This window comes from Hyla sarda, chromosome 5 (genome assembly GCF_029499605.1).
Source record: "Hyla sarda isolate aHylSar1 chromosome 5, aHylSar1.hap1, whole genome shotgun sequence".
NCBI classification, from domain to species: domain Eukaryota; kingdom Metazoa; phylum Chordata; class Amphibia; order Anura; family Hylidae; genus Hyla; species Hyla sarda.
The window spans coordinates 251,841,317-251,864,214 of NC_079193.1; the positions used below are offsets into that span (position 1 = coordinate 251,841,317).

General features: G+C 40.4%; 1 protein-coding gene across 5 annotated transcripts in view; it reads right to left on the minus strand.

Annotated features, from left to right (window-relative positions):
- Nucleotides 1-22,540, minus strand: part of LOC130273936 (cadherin-7) — a 258,593-nt gene extending 236,053 nt beyond the window's left edge. Inside the window, exons 1-2 of one of the 5 annotated variants that reach the window (XM_056521487.1) lie at nt 21,943-22,540; nt 5,877-5,952 (exon numbers count right to left, since the gene is read on the minus strand). The gene's annotated coding sequence lies outside the window, so the exon portion shown is untranslated. Of the gene's footprint in view, nt 1-5,876; nt 5,953-21,388; nt 21,501-21,563; nt 21,633-21,942 lie in introns of those variants that run through there. The other 4 variants (XM_056521488.1, XM_056521486.1, XM_056521490.1 and 1 more) reach the window with 4 other exon arrangements.
- Between the last annotated feature and the right edge of the window lie 358 nt (nt 22,541-22,898).

A 22,898-nucleotide genomic window follows, 5' to 3' on the forward strand; every position in this document is an offset into this window, starting at 1 on the left:
GTTTTTCAGTTTTTGCATTTTCATTTTTTCCTCATCACCTTCTAAAAATAATAACGCTTTAAATAAAATTCCATATGATTGGCTTATTTTTTGCACCACCAATTCTACTTTGCAGTGACAGTCATTTTACCAAAAAATCTACGGTGAAACAAAAAATTAATTCATTGTGCGACAAAAGTGAAGAAAAAATGTCATTTTGTAACTTTTGGGGGTTTCCGTTTCTACACAGTGCATTCTTTGGTAAAAATGACAACCTATTGTTATTCTGTAGGTCCATATGGTTAAAATGATATCCTACTTATATCGGTTTGATTTTGTCGTAGTTCTGAAAAAAATAATAACTACATGCAGGAAAATGTATACATTTAAAAATGTCCTCTTCTGACCCTTATAACTTTTTTATTTTTCAGCGTATGGGCTGGTATGAGGACTCATTTTTTGCGCCGTTTTCTGAAGTTTTTATCGGTACCATTTTTGTATTGATTGGACTTTTTAATCACTTTTTATTAATTTTTTCATGATATAAAAAGTGACCAAAAATAAGCTCTTTTGGACTTTGGAATTTTTTTTGCGAGTACGCCATTGACCGTGCAATTTAATTAACAATTTATTTTAATAGTTCAGACATTTTCGCACGCGGTGATACCACATATGTTTTATTTATTTTTTTATGGGAAAAGGGGGGTTATTCAAACTTTTATTTGGGAAGGGGTTAAATGACCTTTATTAACTTTTTTTTTTTTTTTGCAGTGTTATAGCTCCCATAAGGGACCTATAACACTGCACACACTGATCTTTTACACTGATCCCTGCAAAGCCATAGCTTTGCATGGATTAGCGTTATAGGGGGTTGATTGCTCAAGCCTGTAGCTCAGGCTTGGAGCAATCAAACGCCGATTGGACGTGACAGAACAAGATAAGGGGACCTCCGCTCGCATCCTAGCTGATCGGGACATCGTGATTTTATCGCGATAGTCCCGATCAGCCCGACTTAGCTGCCGGGAAGCTTTTACTGTCGTTTTAGACGCGGCGATCAAATGGTTAAAGGTGATGTCCGGTGCTCACTTTTCTTATTGTATCCATTCAGGGCTGCAAAAAAAAGGAAAATAAGCTTTCTCTTGCCTACCTGCGCTCCCCCGGTGCTCCGGTACAGGCGTTCGGTCCCCGGGCTGTATTCTTCTTATTTCCTGTTAGCTCGGCACGTCACATGGAGCTTCAGCCTATCACTGGCCGAGGCAGGACATCGCTGCGGCCGGTGAATGGTTGAAGCTCCGTGTGACGTGCCGGGCTAACAGGATGTAAGAAGAATATAGCCTGGGGACCGAACACCTGTACTGAAGCACCGGGGGAGCCTAGGCAGGTAAGAGAAAAAAAAATTATTTTATTTTTCAGCCCGGAACGGATAAAATAAGAAAAGTGAGCACCGGACATCTCCTTTAATAGCGCGCGGCACAAGGATCGGTGCCGCGCGCTATTAGCCCAGGGTCCCGGCTATCATAAGCTACCGGGACCGACCCGGTACGATCCGGGGTCACGGTGTGACCCAGTCTTAAATGCCAGGACCGGGTGCAGGGCGCACAGGTATGCCCTGCGTCCTTAACAGGTTAAGATTTTTTAATATAAGTAATTTACAAATCTGTTTAACTTTCTGGAGCCAGTTGATACATAAAAAAAAAGTTTTTTCCTGGATAACCCCTTTAAAGAAGTCTATTCCCTATCGCCAACCCATTGACTTGTCTAAATATTATTGATAAGCTATATAGAGCAGTTCCTTTTTCCATTTACATTTACATGCACAAAGTGAGGAAAAGAAGTCATGAAGTCTCTGTCCCTCCCTGAAAGCAGCCCCCACCCTCCCAAGAGACACAGACCATGTAGTTTCTGCCCTGCTCTGATGAGGCATGCTTCCTTTGAGAGCCCTGGGAGTTCTGAGAGCTGGGAGGTGTGTTTGTCCTCAGTCAATCTCGCACTTTATCTCACTGCTTACAAAGCAGGAGGATGGGGATAGCTTGAAGAAAGAAAGCTGAACAACATTGAGAGCAGAGTTGCAATGACTGCTGGGATATATAGTATCATGCTACAGTTGGAGGGAAGGATGGCACAGACTATTAAGCAGCCACATAAGATAACCAGGTGCCACAGGAGACAAGCATATCAGATATCATGCAGGATCATATCTAGGTAGTGTGGTGGTCTTATTTCCCTGGAGAACCCATTTAACATTAGCAGTGAATTAACTATTTAGGCTTTACTGTCATTTTTACAAACTCAAAAGTAAGTAAACAATTGACTAATAACCAGTTTTATGTGCCAGTGTTGCCTGGTACCTTATTGTTTCATGATACATTAGCCCCATAACGAAACAGAACATTTTGGCCTTAAAGGGGTACTCCGGTGGAAGACAAATTTTCTGGAAACATTTTTGCTCTGTGATCTGTAGTTTTTATTGATTCTATGTTTATGTATATATGACTTTTTGAACATTTCCTTTTTCTGGGACGTGATGTGACCCAAAAAAGCAGCAATGTTAGATTTTTTTTTTTTTATACGTTCACATCGTTTATCGCTTGGGTCATTAACATTATATTTTAATAATTTGGACATTTAAACACAAAGCAATACCAAATATGTTTGTTTGCTTTGTTTTTTTTTACACTTTTTTCCCTAAAATTAGAAAAGGATTATACGGTATGAGATTATCCACATTAATAAAAAAATATATATATATTATTATTATTTTTTTATTATTATTATTTTTTTTTTTTACTAACTTTATTTTTTATGTCCCCATAGGGGACTGTCTACAGAATTCACTATGCATATGCAGAAGACTGATCAGATCAGCAATATTGATTATCTACTTCTTTGGTCTACTAGAAGGCAGGCAGTAGGAAATCATCTGAGCCATTGGGAGAAAGGTTAGGGGACCTCCGGCGTCAATTTTGACTCATCGACTTCCCGCAATTAAGCCATGGGTGGTCCAATGAGCCCCAATAATGTCGCTGATGCCATCATCAGAACATACATCCTCCATGCAGATGTTGTCCTTGTTGTTTTAGGACCCCAATGCTGCAAGGCAACAGCCACCATGCTGCCCTGAATTGGTAGAGGTTCATGATACTTTGCAAGTATGTAGGTGTATACACAAGAGTCCAGCACAGCTGAATGGCTAAGAAGATTCAGGTTAGGGTGGGGCATATATATTAAATTTTTTTTTTTAGCCATACTGCTACCACTGGCTGTGATGTTTAACCCCTTACGGACGCAAGGTTTTTCCGTTTTTGCATTTTCATTTTTTCCTCATCACCTTCTAAAAATCATAACACTTTCAATTTTGCACATAAAATTCCTTATGATGGATTATTTTTTGTGCCACCAATTCTACTTTGCAGTGATATTAGTCATTTTACCAAAAAATCCATGGCAAAACGGAAAAAAAAATTCATTGTGCAACAACATTGAAGAAAAAGTGTAATTTTTTTAACTTTTGGGGGCTTCCGTTTCTACGCAGTGCATTTATCGGTAAAAATAACACCTTATATTTATTCTGTAGGTCCATATGATTAAAATGATACCCTACTTATATAGGTTCGATATTGTCGTACTTCTTGACTAAATGTAGGGAAATTTATATGTTAAAAAATGTCATCTTCTAACCCCTATAACTTTTTCATTTTTCCGCATGAGTCGGTATGAGGACTCATTTTTTGCGCCGTATCAGTACCATTTTTGTACTGATCGGACTTTTTGATTGCGGTTCATTCATTTTTTCATTATACAAAATGTGACCAAAAATACGCTTGTTTGGACTTTGGAATTTTTTGCGCTTACGCCATTGACCGTGCGGTTTAATCAACTATATATTGTTATAGTTCAGACATTTCCGCATGCGGTGATACCACATGTTTATTTTTATTTACACAGTTTTTTTTTTTTATGGGAAAAGGGGGGTAATTCAAACTTTTAATATGGAAGGGGTTAAATGACCTTTGCTAACTTTTTTTCCACCTTTTTTTTTTTGCAGTGTTATAGCTCCCATAGGGGCCCAGAACACTGCACACACTGATCTTTTACCCTGATCCCTACATAGCCATAGCTTTGCATGGATCAGCGAGATAGGGGCTCGATTGCTCAAGCCTGTAGCTCAGGCTTGGAGCAATCAAACGCCGATCGGACATGACAGATCAAGGTAAAGGGGTCTCTGCTCACGTCCTAGCTGATTGGGACATCGCTACTGAGCTGCCGGGAAGCGTTTACTTTCATGTTTAGATGCGGCGATCAACTTTCTAAAGGGTTAATAGCGTGCGGCACAACGATCTGTGCTGCACGCTATTAGCCCAGGGTCCCGGCTATCGTTAGCAGCCTGGATCGACCCGGCGTGACCAGGACCGGGCGAGGGGCGTACAAGTACGCCCCTTGTCCTGAAAGAGTTAATGGGGTACTCCCGTGTAAAACTTTTTTTTTTTATTAACTGGTGCCAGAAAGTTAAACAGATTTGTAAATTACTTCTATAAAAAAATATTAATCCTTCCAGTACCTTTTAGGGGCTATATACCACAGAAGAAATGCTTTTCTTTTTGGATTTCTCTGATGTCACGACCACAGTGCTCTCTGCTGACCTCTGCTGTCCATTTTTGGAACTGTCCAGAGCAGGAGAAAATCCCCATAGAAAACATATGCTTCTCTGGACAGCTCCTAAAATGGACAGCAGATGTCAGCAGAGAGCACTTTGCTCGTGACATCAGAGAAATCCAAAAAGAAAAGCATTTCCTCTGTAGTATACAGCCCATAAAATGTATTGGAAGAATTAAGATTTTTTAATAGAAGTAATTTACAAATCTAATTCACTTTCTGGCATCAGTTGATTTTAAAAAACAAAAGTTTTTCACGGGAGTAACCCTTTAACATCATTATGCTGCTGCAAATGTTTATAGCTTTTCGAATATCATTGCGATAAGAGGCATGAATTCTGAAAGTATAACAAAAACATGTTTACTATTAGGTGTATTGCTGCTAATGTGCTTTCCTACATATATCTTGAGAAAACATAAAATCAAAGGAATATATGTTGGGAAGACTAAACTGACCCCTAGAGATGACTTTCTTTGTAGTGTGTTTTAATAAATCAGAGAAAAAAATGTTGGTTGGGAGTTCTACATAAAACAAAACCTAAACCGAGGATACTGTGATACACATTACCCAATGTGTCAAAAATATACAATAAAAAACTAAATAATTGTAACAGTCCTGCTAGGTTGAGGTTAAGAGAGAAGATCAGGAAGAAAAAGGAGAAGAGAGAAAACATGTCCAATAAATTACAGTTTATTATACACTTAAAATACAATATAATGTCTTCTGCAGGGCCCTGGCATCAGACATAGGATAGTAAATTAAAAAGTTTTACTAAAAATTATTACTAAAAAGTAAATAAAAAAAATTGTTTGGGAGATTGCTTCCCATTGGCATAAGGTCTCACTAGGAGGGCTGGAGACGTGAATTTAAAGTTCTTCCACCATATGTAGTAACAGGATGATGTCTTTTCACTATAATGTTTGATTGCTCGTGATGTGGCAACGTTATTGCAATGCAATGGCTCGGTCAGGGCCATGCCGTATTACAGACAGGAGATTAAAGTCAGTGGGTGCCTGCAGGTGCGCTCAGCAGCGCTATAGTCCCCCTGATTTAGTCCCAATGTACCCTGAAGGCTGCGTGAAATGACGATCTTGAGTGGGATAGGGATCGGATGTAAGTGCCGGGCAGGTGCACTATGCAGCACTGGAGTCCCCTATTACGGTCCCACTTTTACCCTGGTAGCACAGGAATATTGTGACAATAGTTCCAGGTAGGGTGGGAGTTTGGCACCAGGTGCCTCTTACCAGTATTGCCGGTATCAAGTATGTCTCCTTGGGGTAAGCTTCTATGTTGGCTGGCCAGCACACGTTCCGCTTCTTTCTGGGGATTGAAGTGGTTATGATTATGCCATTGATGGGATGCAACTATATATATATATATATATATATATATATATATATATATATATATATATTAGTAAATCAGCAGTGGTTTGCACACATTCTTTGAAGCTGAGGCATGTCCTGCATTAGTAACACAATTCCTGTAATGCATCTCAGGTGAACTGAATGCTCCTCACTAGTGTTGGGTGCCAAAATTCGCATTTCAAATTTTTATCGCTAATATCGATTCGCTATATATTCAAAATTGCGAATATTCACTTTTTTCCGCATATGCCCATATGTCAATATTCGCATATGTGAATATTTGCATATTCCTTCTTTTCACTTGTGGGCCAATTATAATGATGCAAATAAACTTGTCAGAGGTTATCAACAACATCCCTAGCAACCAATAGTATAGTTGCCCACCCCCTCACTGTTTTCTTCCTCAAATACTCGAATATGCTAATATTTGCATAAGCGAATATGCAAATATAACGGATATGCGAAATTCGTGAATATAGGATGAATATTCGTCTATATATTCGCAAAATATCACAAATTCGAATATGAGCAATGCCGCTCATCACTATTCCTCACTTGTCATATATAGAACTTCCCACAAGTACATGTGTAATATAAGCTATATGAACTCTTCAAAACTCTCTTGCAAGAAAAGTGTCCGAAAATGATTTTACTGAAGGCAAGAGAATAAAAAAACTCTCAACCCCTGTATGCTAACTTGGCTATTCCTTTTACTTTAGTACATTCTGGAGACACTAGATCTGTTATGTAAACATCGCCTAGGACTCTAGTATGGATGGAGTTTGGATTTTGGTAAATTTGTGTTATTATTTATTATTAATTATTAAAGTGTGCGTGTCAAAACTTTTTATATAATGAAGAAAATCATTTTATATGTATATTTGTAATATTCATTGGTTGAAAAATGTGTATATTTTTGTCCCTGCAGCTATTGCCTGTGTGTCTCTGTGAGATCAAATACAGGAAGTGTGGGTAGACAAGCAGGGTTCTGTGCACTGAGGACAAGCAGGACTCTGTGCACTGAAGACAAGCAGGACTCTGTGCACTGAAGATAAGCGGGGCTCTGTACACTGAGGACAAGCGGGGCTCTTTAGACTGAGGACAAGCGGGGCTCTGTAGACTGAGGACAAGTGGGGCTCTGTAGACTGAGGACAAGCGGGGCTCTGTAGACTGAGGACAAGCGGGGCTCTGTAGACTGAGGACAAGCGGGGCTCTGTAGACTGAGGACAAGCGGGGCTCTGTAGACTGAGGACAAGCGGGGCTCTGTAGACTGAGGACAAGCGGGGCTCTGTAGACTGAGGACAAGCGGGGCTCTGTAGACTGAGGACAAGCGGGGCTCTGTAGACTGAGGACAAGCGGGGCTCTGTAGACTGAGGACAAGCGGGGCTCTGTAGACTGAGGACAAGCGGGGCTCTGTAGACTGAGGACAAGCGGGGCTCTGTAGACTGAGGACAAGCGGGGCTCTGTAGACTGAGGACAAGCGGGGCTCTGTAGACTGAGGACAGGCGGGGCTCTGTAGACTGAGGACAGGCGGGGCTCTGTAGACTGAGGACAGGCGGGGCTCTGTAGACTGAGGACAGGCGGGGCTCTGTAGACTGAGGACAGGCGGGGCTCTGTAGACTGAGGACAGGCAGGGCTCTGTAGACTGAGGACAGGCGGGGCTCTGTAGACTGAGGACAGGCGGGGCTCTGTAGACTGAGGACAGGCGGGGCTCTGTAGACTGAGGACATGCGGGGCTCTGTAGACTGAGGACAGGCGGGGCTCTGTAGACTGAGGACAGGCGGGGCTCTGTAGACTGAGGACAGGCGGGGCTCTGTAGACTGAGGACAGGCGGGGCTCTGTAGACTGAGGACAGGCGGGGCTCTGTAGACTGAGGACAGGCGGGGCTCTGTAGACTGAGGACAGGCGGGGCTCTGTAGACTGAGGACAGGCGGGGCTCTGTAGACTGAGGACAGGCGGGGCTCTGTACACTGAGGACAGGCGGGGCTCTGTACACTGAGGACAGGCGGGGCTCTGTACACTGAGGACAGGCGGGGCTCTGTACACTGAGGACAGGCGGGGCTCTGTACACTGAGGACAGACGGGGCTCTGTACACTGAGGACAGGCGGGGCTCTGTACACTCAGGACAAGCAGGGCTCTGTACACTCAGGACAAGCAGGGCTCTGTACACTCAGGACAAGCAGGGCTCTGTACACTCAGGACAAGCAGGGCTCTGTACACTCAGGACAAGCAGGGCTCTGTACACTCAGGACAAGCAGGGCTCTGTACACTCAGGACAAGCAGGGCTCTGTACACTCAGGACAAGCAGGGCTCTGTACACTCAAGACAAGCAGGGCTCTGTACACTCAGGACAAGCAGGGCTCTGTACACTCAGGACAAGCAGGGCTCTGTACACTCAGGACAAGCAGGGCTCTGTACACTCAGGACAAGCGGGGCTCTGTACACTCAGGACAAGCAGGGCTCTGTACACTCAGGACAAGCGGGGCTCTGTACACTCAGGATAAGCGGGGCTCTGTACACTCAGGACAAGCAGGGCTCTGTACACTCAGGACAAGCGGGGCTCTGTACACTCAGGACAAGCGGGACTCTGTACACTCAGGACAAGCGGGGCTCTGTACACTCAGAACAAGCGGGGCTCTGTGCACTGAGGACAAGCGGGTCTCTGTGCACTGAGGACAAGCAGGGCTCTGTACACTGAGGACAAGCAGGGCTCTGTACACTGAGGACAAGCAGGGCTATGTGCAGTGAGGACAAGCTGGGCTCTGCGCACTGAGGACAAGCAGGGCTCTGTGCACTGAGGACAAGCAGGGCTTTGTGCACTGAGGACAAGCAGGGCTTATGTGTTCGGTGTACATAAGTATGTGTATATCTATATATATTACTAAAGACATAAAATCCCATATCTGTGTCTTTTTTGATGTTCCAACAACTATCCATCTTAAAGTGTCAATTTAGATATGATGATACCTCATGTAATAGAGAAAATAAGCTTGTACTCACCGTTCCTGTAGTTTATCTTCAGACGGTCAATCCGTTCGGCAAGGGAGATTTAAACGATGCAGGGCACTCAGAGGCAAACAGCCGTTTTCGCATACAGCCGTGTGCTTCTTCTGGCCCGAAGAAGCACATGGCTATGTGCGAAAATGGCCATTTGCCTCTGAGCGCCCTGCATTGTTCAAATCTCCCTTGCCAAACGGAATGACCGTTTGAAGATTAACTACAGGAACAGTGAGTGCAAGTTTATTTTCTCTATTACATGAGATAGCTTCTTTATACTTGTGAGCTTTGCACCCCATCAGTAGTGATCTATTAGAAGATACCGGACGCTGTCCTGCTCTCAGTTGATTTACCCAAGTTCCTGACACATGTGCAGCTAGATGATCGTGCTCTCTGTTTTTTTTCTTTTGTTGAAAATAGATATGATGATGACTTTTGACTTACCAAGCCCTTTCAACTTGTCAAAGGACATAATGAAGGGCATCCTTATTCTGTACTATGGTGCACACACTTACCAACCCACACAAACACAATAAAAACTTTTATTTTTACAGGTAGACAGGTATGTTTTATGTATTTTAATAATGTGTTTAATAAAGTGTGTGTATGTTTCATTTTTTTCCCTCTATTTTTATTTTTTAGGTAGTACTACTACTACTACTCCCAGCATTAAACAGACTGTTACATGATGGGAGTAGTAGTACCTGTGCTAATAGATTCACAATCACTGTTGTTGAATTTTAAATACTTACAGTATTTAAAATTCACCAACAGTGATTGTGAGTACTTCTATAACCTCAGAATACTTCAGATAACCTGATCTGAATACTTTTTAATGTTTTTTGCTATTTTATTATTATTTTTTTGGCACATTGGCCCTCATTTATTATTCTAAACCCGACTTGTTTTGTCGGTTTTTTTTGGCACATCTTTGTCTGCGACATGTCGCAGACATCGTGCGCCAGTTTTTTTTTTTTTTTTTTTTTTATACAGTTTTAGGGATTTTTATATATTTTATGAATTTTTGCAGTAATTGCACAGTGATGTAATTTCCAGTTACATATTTTCGTGTTTTGGTATTTGAGCTGTTTGTTTGATTGTATATGTCTGATGAAGAGGGCAGAGAAAGGTGTAACATTATTTTCTGTCTGACCACAGTGCTCTCTGCTGACACCACTGTCCATGTCAGGAACTGTCCAGAGCAGGAGCAAATCCCCATAGCAATCATCTCCTGCTCCAGACAGTTCCTGACACAGAAAGAGGTGTCAGCAAAGAGCATTGTTGACAGATTTAAAAGAACTTCCTCTGTAGTATACAGCATCTGATAAGTACTGGAAGGATTAAGATTTTTAAATAGAAGTAATTTACAAATCTGTTTAACTGGCACCAGTTTATTTAAAAAAAAAATTTTTTTCCACCGGAGTACCCCTTTAACCCCTTAAGGACAGACCCATTTTTACCCTAATGCCTAGGCTCTTTTTTCTTTAAATTTGACATGTGTCTCTTTAAATGGTATTAACTTTAGAACGCTTTCTCTGAGCGGAGCGATGGGTGAGATTATTGTCTGATGTATTGTACTTTATATCAGTGGTGCATTTTTGACGGCAAGATACAAATATTGGGAAAAACTGAAAACATTTCTGGCTTTTTTTTGTATTATTTCTTTTATGGTGTTCACTGTGCGGTAAAAGTGATGTTAAATTAATTCTATGGGTCGGTACGATTATGGTGATACCCATTTTATATAGCCCTCATTGAGTGAGGGCTTATTTTTTGTGGTACAAGATGTACTTTTTATTGGTATAATTTTTGCGATACATGCATTCCGCTATTTGTATTAAATTTTGCAAATTTTGCGGGTTTTTTTTTCACGGCATTCATGAGATAATTTACATTATAGCTTTATAGTACACATAATTACGGACGTGGCAATACCTGATATGTATATGATTTGTGTTTTTGTTTGTTTTATTTGATGATAATACTGGCCTTTTATTGGGAAAGGGGCCTTTTTTTTCAAAAAAAATTTTTACTTCATTCTTTTATTGACAAACTTTTTTTGTACTACAGCACAGTTTAACCTGATCAGCTGCACACAGTACAGCCTGTGGCTGGATCTCACAGGCTTCTGTAGCAAGCAGACAGAAGGTCATCACTTGACCTTCTGCTGCCATAGCAACCACTGGCGACCCACGACTGTGTCACGGCAGCACCCAGGCAGCTCCCTCCCTCTGTCATTGGCGATCAGTGCTGCAGTTAGATTGACCACAGCACTGAAGGGGTTAACTGTCAGGATCAGAGCTCTGCTCTGCTCCTGACAGCTGCGGCGGGGGCCCGTCTATATGCGATCACTGGCCCCAGCCACCGATCACTGCCCACATGCTCGGAAAGTGACATATATATATATATATATATATATATATATATATATATATATATATATATATATATCTATGTCCATTTGCGTTAAGTCATAGGAAAAATGGATGTGTATGTGTGTCAAGGGATTAAAGGGGTACTCTACTGGAAAACATTTTTTTTTTCTTTAAACATATTTGTAAATTACTTCTATTTAAAAATCCTTCCATCCTTAATCCTTCCAGTACTTATCAACTGCTGTATGTTCCAGACGAAGTTCATTTCTTTTTGGATTTCTTTTCTGTCTGACCACAGTGCTGTCTATTTTAGGAACTGTCCAGAGTAGGAGCAAATCCCCATAGATAACCTATGCTACTCTGGACAGTTCCTAAAGTGGACAGAGGACAGAGGACCAAAGTGCATTTTTGGCACTGTGGTCAGACAGAAAAAAAAAATAACTTCCCGTGGAGCAAATAGCAGCTGATAAGTACTGGAAGGATTATTTTTTTTTAAATAGAAGCAATTTAAAAATCTGTTTAACTTTCTAGCACAAGTTGATTTAAAAATATATTTTCCAGCAGAGTACCCCTTTAAAGACCAGACAGTGCATTTTGGGTAAAAAAAAATCACACCTTAATTTTATGCTGTAAAAAAAATTTGAATTGCATGCACCAAAATTAGTATGCTTAAAAATTTAACTATATTTTTTTCTGCATATGGGGCTATATGAGGGCTTATTATTTGTGCAATGATCTGTAGAGTTTGATAGGACTTTTTGATCGCTTTTTATAAATTTTTTATTGTATATGAAGTGACCAAAAATGTGCAATTTTGGATTTTAGTATTTTTTTACGTGTACGCCATCAACGTGCAGTTTAACTAACCTTATATTTTTATAGTTCAGACATTTATGCATGTGCGGGTACCACATATGATACATTTTATTTTTGATTACATTATTTTATTTAAAAAAATGGGAAAATGTGGGTAATTCAAACTTTTATTAGGGAAGGGGTTAATTCATTTTTTTCCAACTTTAATCGCGACATCTAAAGGGTAAATGCTAGGCAATGGCCCAATCGATGATGTCCGGCATTAACCATTAACTGCTGATAGCAAATGGGACCCACCAGGTATGAAGCATGCTCAGCTCGTAAGCACGCTTCAAACCCCAGTAATGGGATCAGGGCGTGCAGGTACGCCTTTAGATCCTTAAGCACCAGGACTCAAGGGCGTACATGTATGCCCTTAGTCCTTAAGAGGTTAAATAATCATTTAAAGTTTCACTATCTACTTGATTGGGGATCCCTTTATGCACAAGTCAGCCCCAGCCTTGAATGCAATTCTAAGAAGCCAATGTTGCCTCTGGTAACAACTTAGGGTACTTTAGTAATTCATTTATAGGACAATATACATCTGAAAGTAAAGAAATGTAATATTCTCTCACCTTCACCCTTTTACATGACTCTCGATCACACAGGCAGGGGCACATGAACAATGAACTGGATCATCTCTGAGGCCTTTCACTTTCATCATTGTTGGCTGAGAATCCCCTGTTTACATGAGGAGATGTGTGGCCCACTAACAAGGATTTTAAAGGTTGTGTAAAACTATCATCCAATGAATAAGCAGTTTCTCATTTGTAAGCAGATTACTGGCTCTTTTATAAAGGGACAATTATCCGAAACAAGTGTTCTGTAAACATTTCTTCAGCTTGTGTAAAAGTCAATTGAAGGGATGTGCCAAGGCCACATATCTTCCTTGGTCCCCCATTGCCTCTGTCATCTTGTAGCCTAGTCTTTGCCGCTTTCCACTTTCTAGGGCTTGGGGTCAATTGTCGCTCAGCTAATCACTGGCTGAAATTGGACACCACTGTGGCAGTGATTGGCTAAATGGCTACGCGACATATTGGCACGAGAACTAGGAATGGAAGCGTGGTGGAGATCGATGCAGCAATAATGGAGGCTACTGGAGACCTTGGGAGGTAAGCAAAGTTTTTTTTTTGTTTTTTTGTTTAAGCAGATAGCTTGGGGGGGAAAAAATTATTCTTATTTTTTGCCAGAGTACTCCTTTGTTTGTGCAGTACATGGACTGGTGGTGGGGCTGCAGAGGAACTAACTTGTCGATGGCAGATATTAACAAATGATAGCTGACTGCTGAGGGAGATACCTATTGAATACTCTGTGGTCATGTTATTGACACGAGTTAAAAAAAATAAAAAATAAAGAGAGAGAGAATGTCCTAAAAAGATGACCTATTTAACCAATAGAAGTATTTCCTTCTAACTAATTTCTATTAACTAGAGAAAATGATGAGATGAAATTAATTTGCATTACCATATCTAATGCTAATGCCCAGTATCTGTTTACTGCCTCTTCTAAACTCTTGCCTAAAAGCAATACAAGATACTGGAATCCACCCTACTTCCTTGGAGGGCAGTGTTTTTTGAAGAAAGACAAGCAATTTTAGTTTTTTCCATTGCCAGTTGGACTCACTGCCGTAGATATGCATGCTCATGTTTATACTTGGTTATACTTTCTTTTGGTTTTTTTCTGAGCAGATAAGTTTGATGTGACTATGCAGTATGTGACTATGCAGTATGTAATGTAATGTATGTGTTTTAAACATTACAGCTACCATCGGACACAATTAAGTAAAAAAGGTATACATTTATTCCCAACCATTTTCGTTACTCTGGAGAGTACTCCGGAGGGGAATTATTATTATTATTATTATTATTATTATTTTTTAATCAACTGAATTTTAAATTATTTATCAGCTGCTATATGCTCCAGAGAAAGCTGTGTAGTTCTTTCCAGTCTGACCACAGTGCTCTCTGCTGACACCCCTGTCCGTGTCAGGAATTGTCCAGAGCAGGAGATGTTTGCTATAGGGATTTGTTCTACTCTGGACAGTTCCTGACACAGATAGAGGTGTCATCAGAGAGCATTGTATTCAGACAGAAAAGAACTACACAACTTCCTCCTTAACATACAGCAGCTGTTAAGTACTGGAAGGATTAAGATTTTTGGCACTAGTTGATTTAAAAACATTTAGTTTCCTTTGGAGTACCCCTTAAGGATAAAAATAATGCAGTCAATCTGGATTAAATATTTTTTACTGATGTCTCAATGGCTCAAGTCTATACCAGTGTTTTCCTACTAAGGTGCCTCCAGCTGTTGCAAAGCTACATACCATAGCAGTTGGCTGTCCATACATTCTGAAAGTTGTAGTTTTTGAACAACTGGAGTCACTCTGGTTGGGAAACACTGGTCTATACAAACGCTATGTAGACTAGCACTGCAGTCATACTACCTTCATCTGTCCAGTACTGCTATTAAATTATATTTGGTAGGTCGACAAGAAGTAATGGACAGATTGTAGGGAGTTTGACTGCACTTTGTACCTATGAAGACACATACTGTAAGTCTGCACAGACACTGTACACCTTGAATTATTTCTCAACTGAAAAATTTGAAGCGTTTTTTCACTCTTTTTTTTTAGCTCCCTGGAGGTTTCGCAAAGTAGCAGCATGTTGAGCCTATGGCATTTTTTTCCTTGAAATCGTGGTGTTTTTCTCCCATAGAAGCCTATGGGAGTGAAAAAACAACAAGAAAAATGACAAGTGGGCTTTAAATTTGGCATTTTTGTAGGCAATTTTTATTCTTTTTTGGGCTTTAATGATAAAAAAAAAAAGTGATGGAGATATCTTTTTTTTCGTAGGGTACCATTAAAAAAAAAAAAGATACAGTAGTGATGGAAAAAATTGTATCTAACAAAATTTTTCTCTTTTATAACCACATTTTTATTAATTTTTAAAACAGGGATCAATTTATGTGGGCGGGCAGGGCACTGAAAATGTAGCCGACAATAATAAAAATGTAGTGTGGATCTTTTTAATTTTTTTTTTTACATTTTTATAGGTAGTACTACTACTCCCAGCATGGAACACACTGTTCCGTGATGGGAGTAGTAGTACCTGTAGTAATTGACAGATCACCCTGGGTCCGCTGCGATCCTCCTGTACAATTTATAGATGCTGCCGGCCACTCTTTTATGGTCCCCTGCACTGCTGAATACAACTATTCATATTTCCCGCAGATAGCTGTGATTGGCCAGATGGTTCCAGCCAATCACAACTCTCTGTGGGAAACATGAATAGGTGTATATATACGTCAGTGCAGGGGACCATAGAAGAGCGGTCAGCCAGCCGTAGCTATGCATTATGTAAGAGGATCACAGCAGGTGTCAGGAGTGACATCCACTGTGATCTTTCCTTAACGGCAGGTACTACAGGTCATAGCATGGAACACACGCTGCTCCATGCTGGGAGCTGTAGTACCTGCATTAACAGACAGATCGCAACAGGTGTCAGAAGTTACACTCACTGCAATCTGTCTATTAATGCAGGTACTATAGCTCCCAGTATGGAGCAGAGTGTTCCCCATGTTGGGAGTAGTAGTACCTGCAGTTAAGGACAGATACCTGCAGTTAAGGAGTGATTCCCGCTGTGATCGTCCTGTCTATTGCAGAGATGCAGGGCGGCTCTATACAGCGGTCGTATCTCTGCACTATACTCCGGTCAGTGATATGAATAGAACATCACTCATTCATATTTCCCTCTGAGAGCTGTGATTGGCTGACACCATCTGGCCAATCACCACTCTGGGTGGAAAATATGAATGAGTGATGTTCTATTTACTTCACTGGCCGGAGTACAGAGCAGAGATGTGAGCGCTGTATAGAACCGCTCTGCAACTCTTCAACATTATGGACGATCACATTGGGTGTAAGGAGTGACACCCGGGGCGATATGTCTATTAGTACAGGTACTACTACTCCCATAATGGAACAGTCTGTTTCATGCTGGGACTAGTAGTACTACCAAAAAAATTTAAAAAATAGAAAAAAAAGTGAAACACACATACACTTTATTAAAAGTTAATTAAAATGTTGTTATAAAAAATATAAATTTCCTTAAATACATTTTTTTTCAATCACTACTGCATCCTTTTTTTTTGTTTGTTTGTTTGTTTGGTACCCAACAAATAGAAACTTAGCCTAATCAAAAACACTTCTGCTAAATTTTCTTTGAACACAACCTTTAGCCAATAGTATATTTTCAACAGCTGATCTGAGCTGCACTTTGTTAAAAAAAAAGGAGAGTTAAGCTGAGAAACAAAAAATACTTAAATAAAAAATAAAAAGCTTTACAATAGCTTCATACATAGAAAGGAAAACTTTCATTATTTCCTCCCTCTCTCTCTCTCTCCTCAATTGCTGTCTCCTTTGTCAGTACTACAGTGACACCCACTGGTTAACACCGACAGTCCTGATCTTGCAATGTCTCCCTGCAGTCAACTCACTACGACATATCTTTATTATTAAACAGTATATATATATATATATATATATATATATATATATATATATTCATCCATTTAAGATCATCATGTTAGATGGTTACCATAGCCTGAGCAATGCAATATTTGAAGCAACAACTTTACTCACTTTAAAACTTTTCACAGATTTAATGAACTGTTCAGATACATCCAAGTAAATGGATCACACAAACATCTCAATTTAAAGGGGCAAAACAATCTAGACAGAAAATAAATAAATTCCCAACTACTCATAAGAGCTGTTGATATCCCTGGAGGTGATCTTACAATATGGTGTTGATGGGACACATGTTTTCTTCAGGGTGATCCTAAAAGACTGAAGATCACTCTTGACAGTGGAGTTGCTCTTTAAGGGCATGTTCACATTTACTGGATATACTGCATTTATTATGCTGTGTTCAGCTCTTTGTTTATATTGGTTTACACAGCATCATACTCCTACAGTAAGAAACCTAAGAAAGTACAGTAGAAAGTCCAAATCTACTCACAACAAAGAAACTTATTTCAGATTAGCCCATTATCTAAAGTACATCTCCCACCAGAAAAATGAGGTTAAGGCGATATTTTGGGACTCACTTCATTTTATGTTTATTAAATTGAAAGATATTTACAAGTTACCGAAAAGAGAGACAAACATCACAGGGTAATATGGACCCATTACACTTCTAACTGGAATCTGCAAACCTTCTGCTTTAAAGGGGTTATCCAGGAAAAAAAACTTTTTGATATATATATATCAACTGGCTCCAGAAAGTTAAACAGCTTTGTAAATTACTTATTCTATAAAAAAAAATCTTATTACTTTCAGTACTTATGAGATGCTAAAGTTGAGTTGTTCTCTTCTGTCTAAGTGCTCTCTGATTAAACTTGTCTCAGGAACTGTCCAGAGTAGAAGCAAATCCCCATAGCAAACCTTTTCTACTCTGTGCAGTTCCCGAGACAAGCAGAGATGTCAGCAGAGAGCACTGTTGCCAGACAGAAAAGAACAACTCAACTTCAGCAGCTGATAATTATTGGAAGGATTAAGATTTTTTATAATAGAAGTAATTTACCAATCTGTTTAACTTTCTGGAGCCAGTTGATATATATATATATATATATATATATATATATATAAAATTATTTTTTACCTGGAATACCCCTTTAGGCTAGGTTCACACTACGGAATTTCCACCTGCATTTCTGCTTTGAAATTGCAGGCAGAAATTCCGCTTGCTAAAATGTATAGTGTAGTGAATGGGTTTCCGTTCACAAATTCACACCGGAATTTGTGAAGCGGAATTTGTGAACAGAAAATCTGCTTGGAAATTTCCGCCTGAAGAATGGCGTTGCTCATTCTTCAGGTGGAAATACTCGCGGAACACATTGCAGTCTATTGGAGACTGCAGTGTCCGCGCGGTCCTAGCGCTGACTGATTCAGTCGACGCTGGCCACACTCGGAATCTCCGGGCGGAAATTTTCTGCCCGGAGATTCCGTACTGTGAACCTAGCCTTAAAAGGGTTCTCCACTGCCCTGCCTTCCGGAGCTCCGCTCGCAGCATCCGGAAGTTTATTACTCCGGACGCTGTGTGCGAGCTTCCGTGTTCAAGGCCGCCCCCTCGTGACGTCACGCCCGCCCCCTCGTGACATCATGCCCACCCCCTCAACGAAAGTCTATGGGACCCCTTAATGACGTCACGCCCCCTTCCCATAGACTTTCGTTGAGGGGGCGGGCGTGACGTCACGAGGGGGCGGCCTCGAACACGGAAACCCCCACACAGCGTCCGGAGTAATAAACTTCCGGATGCTGCGAGCGGAGCTCCAGAAGACAGGGCAGTGGAGAACCCCTTTAAGGTAATGACCTGGGAAGTAGAAGATACAGTAGCTTAATACATCATAGGGTTCTGAGACGTTCCTTTTATCATCAGATGATGTTTTAGCTAAAAGCCATGCAGATTAGATCACTATGCAGTAAGGCATATTTTGTTTTCGTTTTTTTCCATTGTACTTTGAATATAGTTATTTTTCAAACAATACATTTAGTCTCATGAATACAAACACATTATCTAAACCCCGGCATAGCAGGCTTTATTATATCTGGGAATAAAGTAATTGAGAATATATCCAAAAACAAATGAAATCCTCAGACTCCCAGATGAAATTAGAATAAAAGTCACATTAAACACAAGAGCAAATGTTCTGTGAACTCCATTCTTTCTAGGTATTGTTTACCCTATAGATCAGTGTTTCCCAACCAGGGTGCCTCCAGCTGCTGCAAAACTACAACTCCCAGCATGCCCGGACAGCCGAAGGCTGTCCGGGCATGCTGGGAGTTGTAGTTTTGCAACAGCTGGAGGCACCCTGGTTGGGAAACACCGCTATAGATAATTAAGGAGACAAAGGAAGCGAATGAGTCACAGGCTGGTTAATAGGCAAGGTACGCTCGCAACCTACAAATAGGGGAGTAGGCATACGATGCATGTTATGCCAGCTGGCAAGCAAATCCCTATTGTTTCTAAGATATATATATATATATATATATATATATATATATATATATATATATAGCTATGTACCAAAGATGCCTAAAATATCTGTCTACCTGTGTAGCTGGAAGAGACTACAGAAGGTATGAAAGGAGGCACCACAAGCACATGAGAACTGACACCTGCTACAAGTAGGATCATGATCTCTTACACATCAAACAGGGTTCTAAGAACATTCTGCTAATCAGGTTAATACTTCCCCATTAATCACTGAGGATTAATAGGTTATAAGGCACTCAGCAGTTCGGTCTCTGTCAATGACTTTATGGCAAACTGACATTCACATTAGCAAGAGGTAATGAGCAACAAAAGTGTCATAATGCAGCTGTTTCTAGATGTTTTCACCCATATAACCAAAAGGTAGAATATTCTACACAGCATGTGTATATATATATATATATATATATATATATATATATATATATATATATGGTTATTTTTTTTTTATAACAACACTAATGAAATTGATTCTCATAATAGATGCAAAAACAAAGTTAGATGGCACAGGATTTTATTTTTCTTAATACGGTATACTATAGCAGAGACAGACGTGACAGCTCCTCCGTTTAACCTTTAATGTGTCACTGAAGGTTATAAGACATCCCAAATAGAAATGTTCTTTTTGGGATCTGTGTGTCACGCTCCTGGAATATGACTGTGCACTATGCCTCTGCGGCACACACTCATAGCTGCACTACAGAAGGGGAATCGGGATTTAACTCCGTCCTGCAAGTGGACAGTACTACTGAGCAACAGTTGCATGGCAATATCCAATTAAGGCAGATAGTGTATAATAGTAGTAAGGCAGGAGCCTGTGGTCGTGGACACCTTTCAAGATGCTCCACACTGTAATTCACCAGCTTATTAACTCTGCTCCACACTGCTAAGTCCCTGTTCCTCATGATTTACCTCCGCTTTAGAGAGGAGCTATGGAAACACAGGTTTCGAATTTCACCGTTTGCACTCATGCATAGAGTAGTAATGAGAAATCCCTATTTCTAGATAAAGTTAGCAGTCCATTAACTACTGCAGTCACTGCAAGTTTAGCTCACTTGCATAATACACTAGTGATGAGCGGTAGGGGCCATATTCGTATTCGCGATATTTCACGAATATATTGACGATTAGTCGTGCTATGTTCGCGAAATCCGCAAATTCGTTACGTTCGTTCGCTTTTCTTCGCATAAAAATTTGCATGTGAAAAAAACAAACAAAGAAAAAAAAATATTCATCATTACGAATGTATGGCACCATATTCTAAATATTCGCGAAATCGCCACGTGCCGATATCCGCGGTAAAAATTTGCATTACGAATATTGGTGCTCAACACTATATTACACAACTTGACTCCTGTTACTTCCTACCAGCAGCTTGTCAGTTATTACCAAAAAAGTCTGCTAAAGCTCAATGCCTTCCCTATTGATCGCAATGCGTAACACGACGCGTTGAAACGTTATCATTTTTTCACCTGATCTAGGTGTTTTACTAGTAAGCATCTTCTGCTGCGACTCCAAATATGAGATGACTCCGGTAATAAATAGCCAATCTGATGAAACACAACACCTTGGGTATTGTTGATGCAAATCTAGCACATTCTGCTTTAAAAATGGAAAGCAAATGGACTTGACCTTTATAATCTGCCAGGACAGGTAATTTGTATTCTTAACAAGTTTGCTGGCAAAGCATTTTTTTTTTTTTTTTTGCAATCTCCTGTTACAGTCATTACCTGAATGTTATACAGAGAGCATGCACATGGCTATAGGGTAGCCACATAGAATTTACTGTATACAGAAACAGTAGTGCCAGCATCAATATTATCATTTCACATTACACAGACTAGTCTATCTTAGTGTTTCCCAACCCAGCTGTTGCAAAACTACAACTCCCAGCATGCTCGGACAGCCTTTGGCTGTCCGAGCATGCTGGGAGTTGTAGTTTTGCAACAGCTGGAGGCACCCTGGTTGGGAAACACTGCTGTATCCTGACATCACCTAGTAAATTCATGCTCAACACAACCCTCACTCACCTTCTATTGCCAGGAACAGTGATAAAGTGCCATGCTACTACCCACAACACTTAGAAGAACAGGAGACATTTAACCTCACCTGGGTTAGACAAGCAAAGCACTTTTACCAGGAACCTTCATATCCATATATCAGTAGGGACAAGTCTAGTGAACACCGGTACATAAAGCAGCACTGACATGTATTAGGAATAAATAAATGCACCCTATAGTGGAGCACACACAGAAACACAGAACAATGCAGAAGGAATATTTACCTTACTCCTAATCCTGTCTTACTCCTTAGTCCTGTCTAAATTGGCTGAGGCATTCTCCTGGTATCTTCCTATTCCAGTCTATCCCTCCTTCCCTTCTGTGCCTTCTCATTTGAAGCATGCTTGCTTCTTTTTTTTTTTTTTTTTCTCTTTTTTCTCTTTTTTTTTGCAGACTTGCCTTTTTCAATGCTTTACTGGCAGCAGGTCTTTTTTTTTTATCTCTTTTCAAAGCAATCTCTGATTAGAATGGAAGTAACTTCTAAATGTCATTGATGCTGCATGCAAATGATACACAAAACCTGAGCACATCCAATTCCCTGGAATGAAATGCTTACAAATAATCCAGTGCACAAAAGAGTCCAAAATAGCGCTAGCATCTTACCTTCCTCTTCTTCTTGTTCTTCTAGTAAAGCCAAATAAAGAATCCTGCAAATCCTCTGTGCCTTATGTAAAGCTGCTGCTACCTGGAGGAGACATGTGCCTGCTCTGTCACAAGGAGAAGTTAGTGGAGCTCTGCTTTGGGCAGACTGAGCAGTAATAGCAGCAGCTCAGTGATATGAGGGTCTCTGAACTGCTGAGAGAACATGCTCTGTGGCCTCTGACTAGTTCACTTCTTCATCTGAGGAGGCAGAACAGTGACCTCTCATTCTCTTGTCATCCTTTCTTCTCTGTTTGCTCCTCTTGGATACATCAGTTGCCATCAAAAAAGAATCCCCAGCAAGAACATCCTTCTTGACAGAAGTGCAGATGGAGTGCTGCTTACAATAAAAATCTGAGAAGTTCTATGAAATGGAGGAGTGGCAGCAATGGATCTATATTTGCATTTAAAAGAGGAGAGACTTTTAGATTTTTTTTTTCCTCCTGTCACTAGGAACCATTATAAAGTCAGCTCCTGAGGCATGGCGCCAAAGTCATAAAAACCAATCACAACTAGTTTTTTTGTCTTTGTAGTTTTGCCCTTTCAATCTCTCAAGCCTGCCCTAGATCCATACTCCTTTACTTCAGTGTATTCTCTTCCTGCTGGGTTATCTGGTGTAAAAATCCCAGTGTATGATTTAGTCTCAGTGGGAAACTCATCTTCCAGAGAGGGGCCTGTGTCTAAACACTTTGGAACAATAGACTCAGGATAGAATTCTAGTGTTGCTGGAAACACTGTTCCCATTGCTCTGGTTTCCAATTGTCTTTCTATTGTTAGAACAATGTATGTTCACAAGTGAAGCACTGCCAGCTGATTCACACCTGAGCTTGTTTTCTTACAGAAGAACAATACTGTAGCTTTACTTGTATGTTTGATGTAAATAGTTTTAGATTTGACTATAGAAGTATTTATTGTTAAAA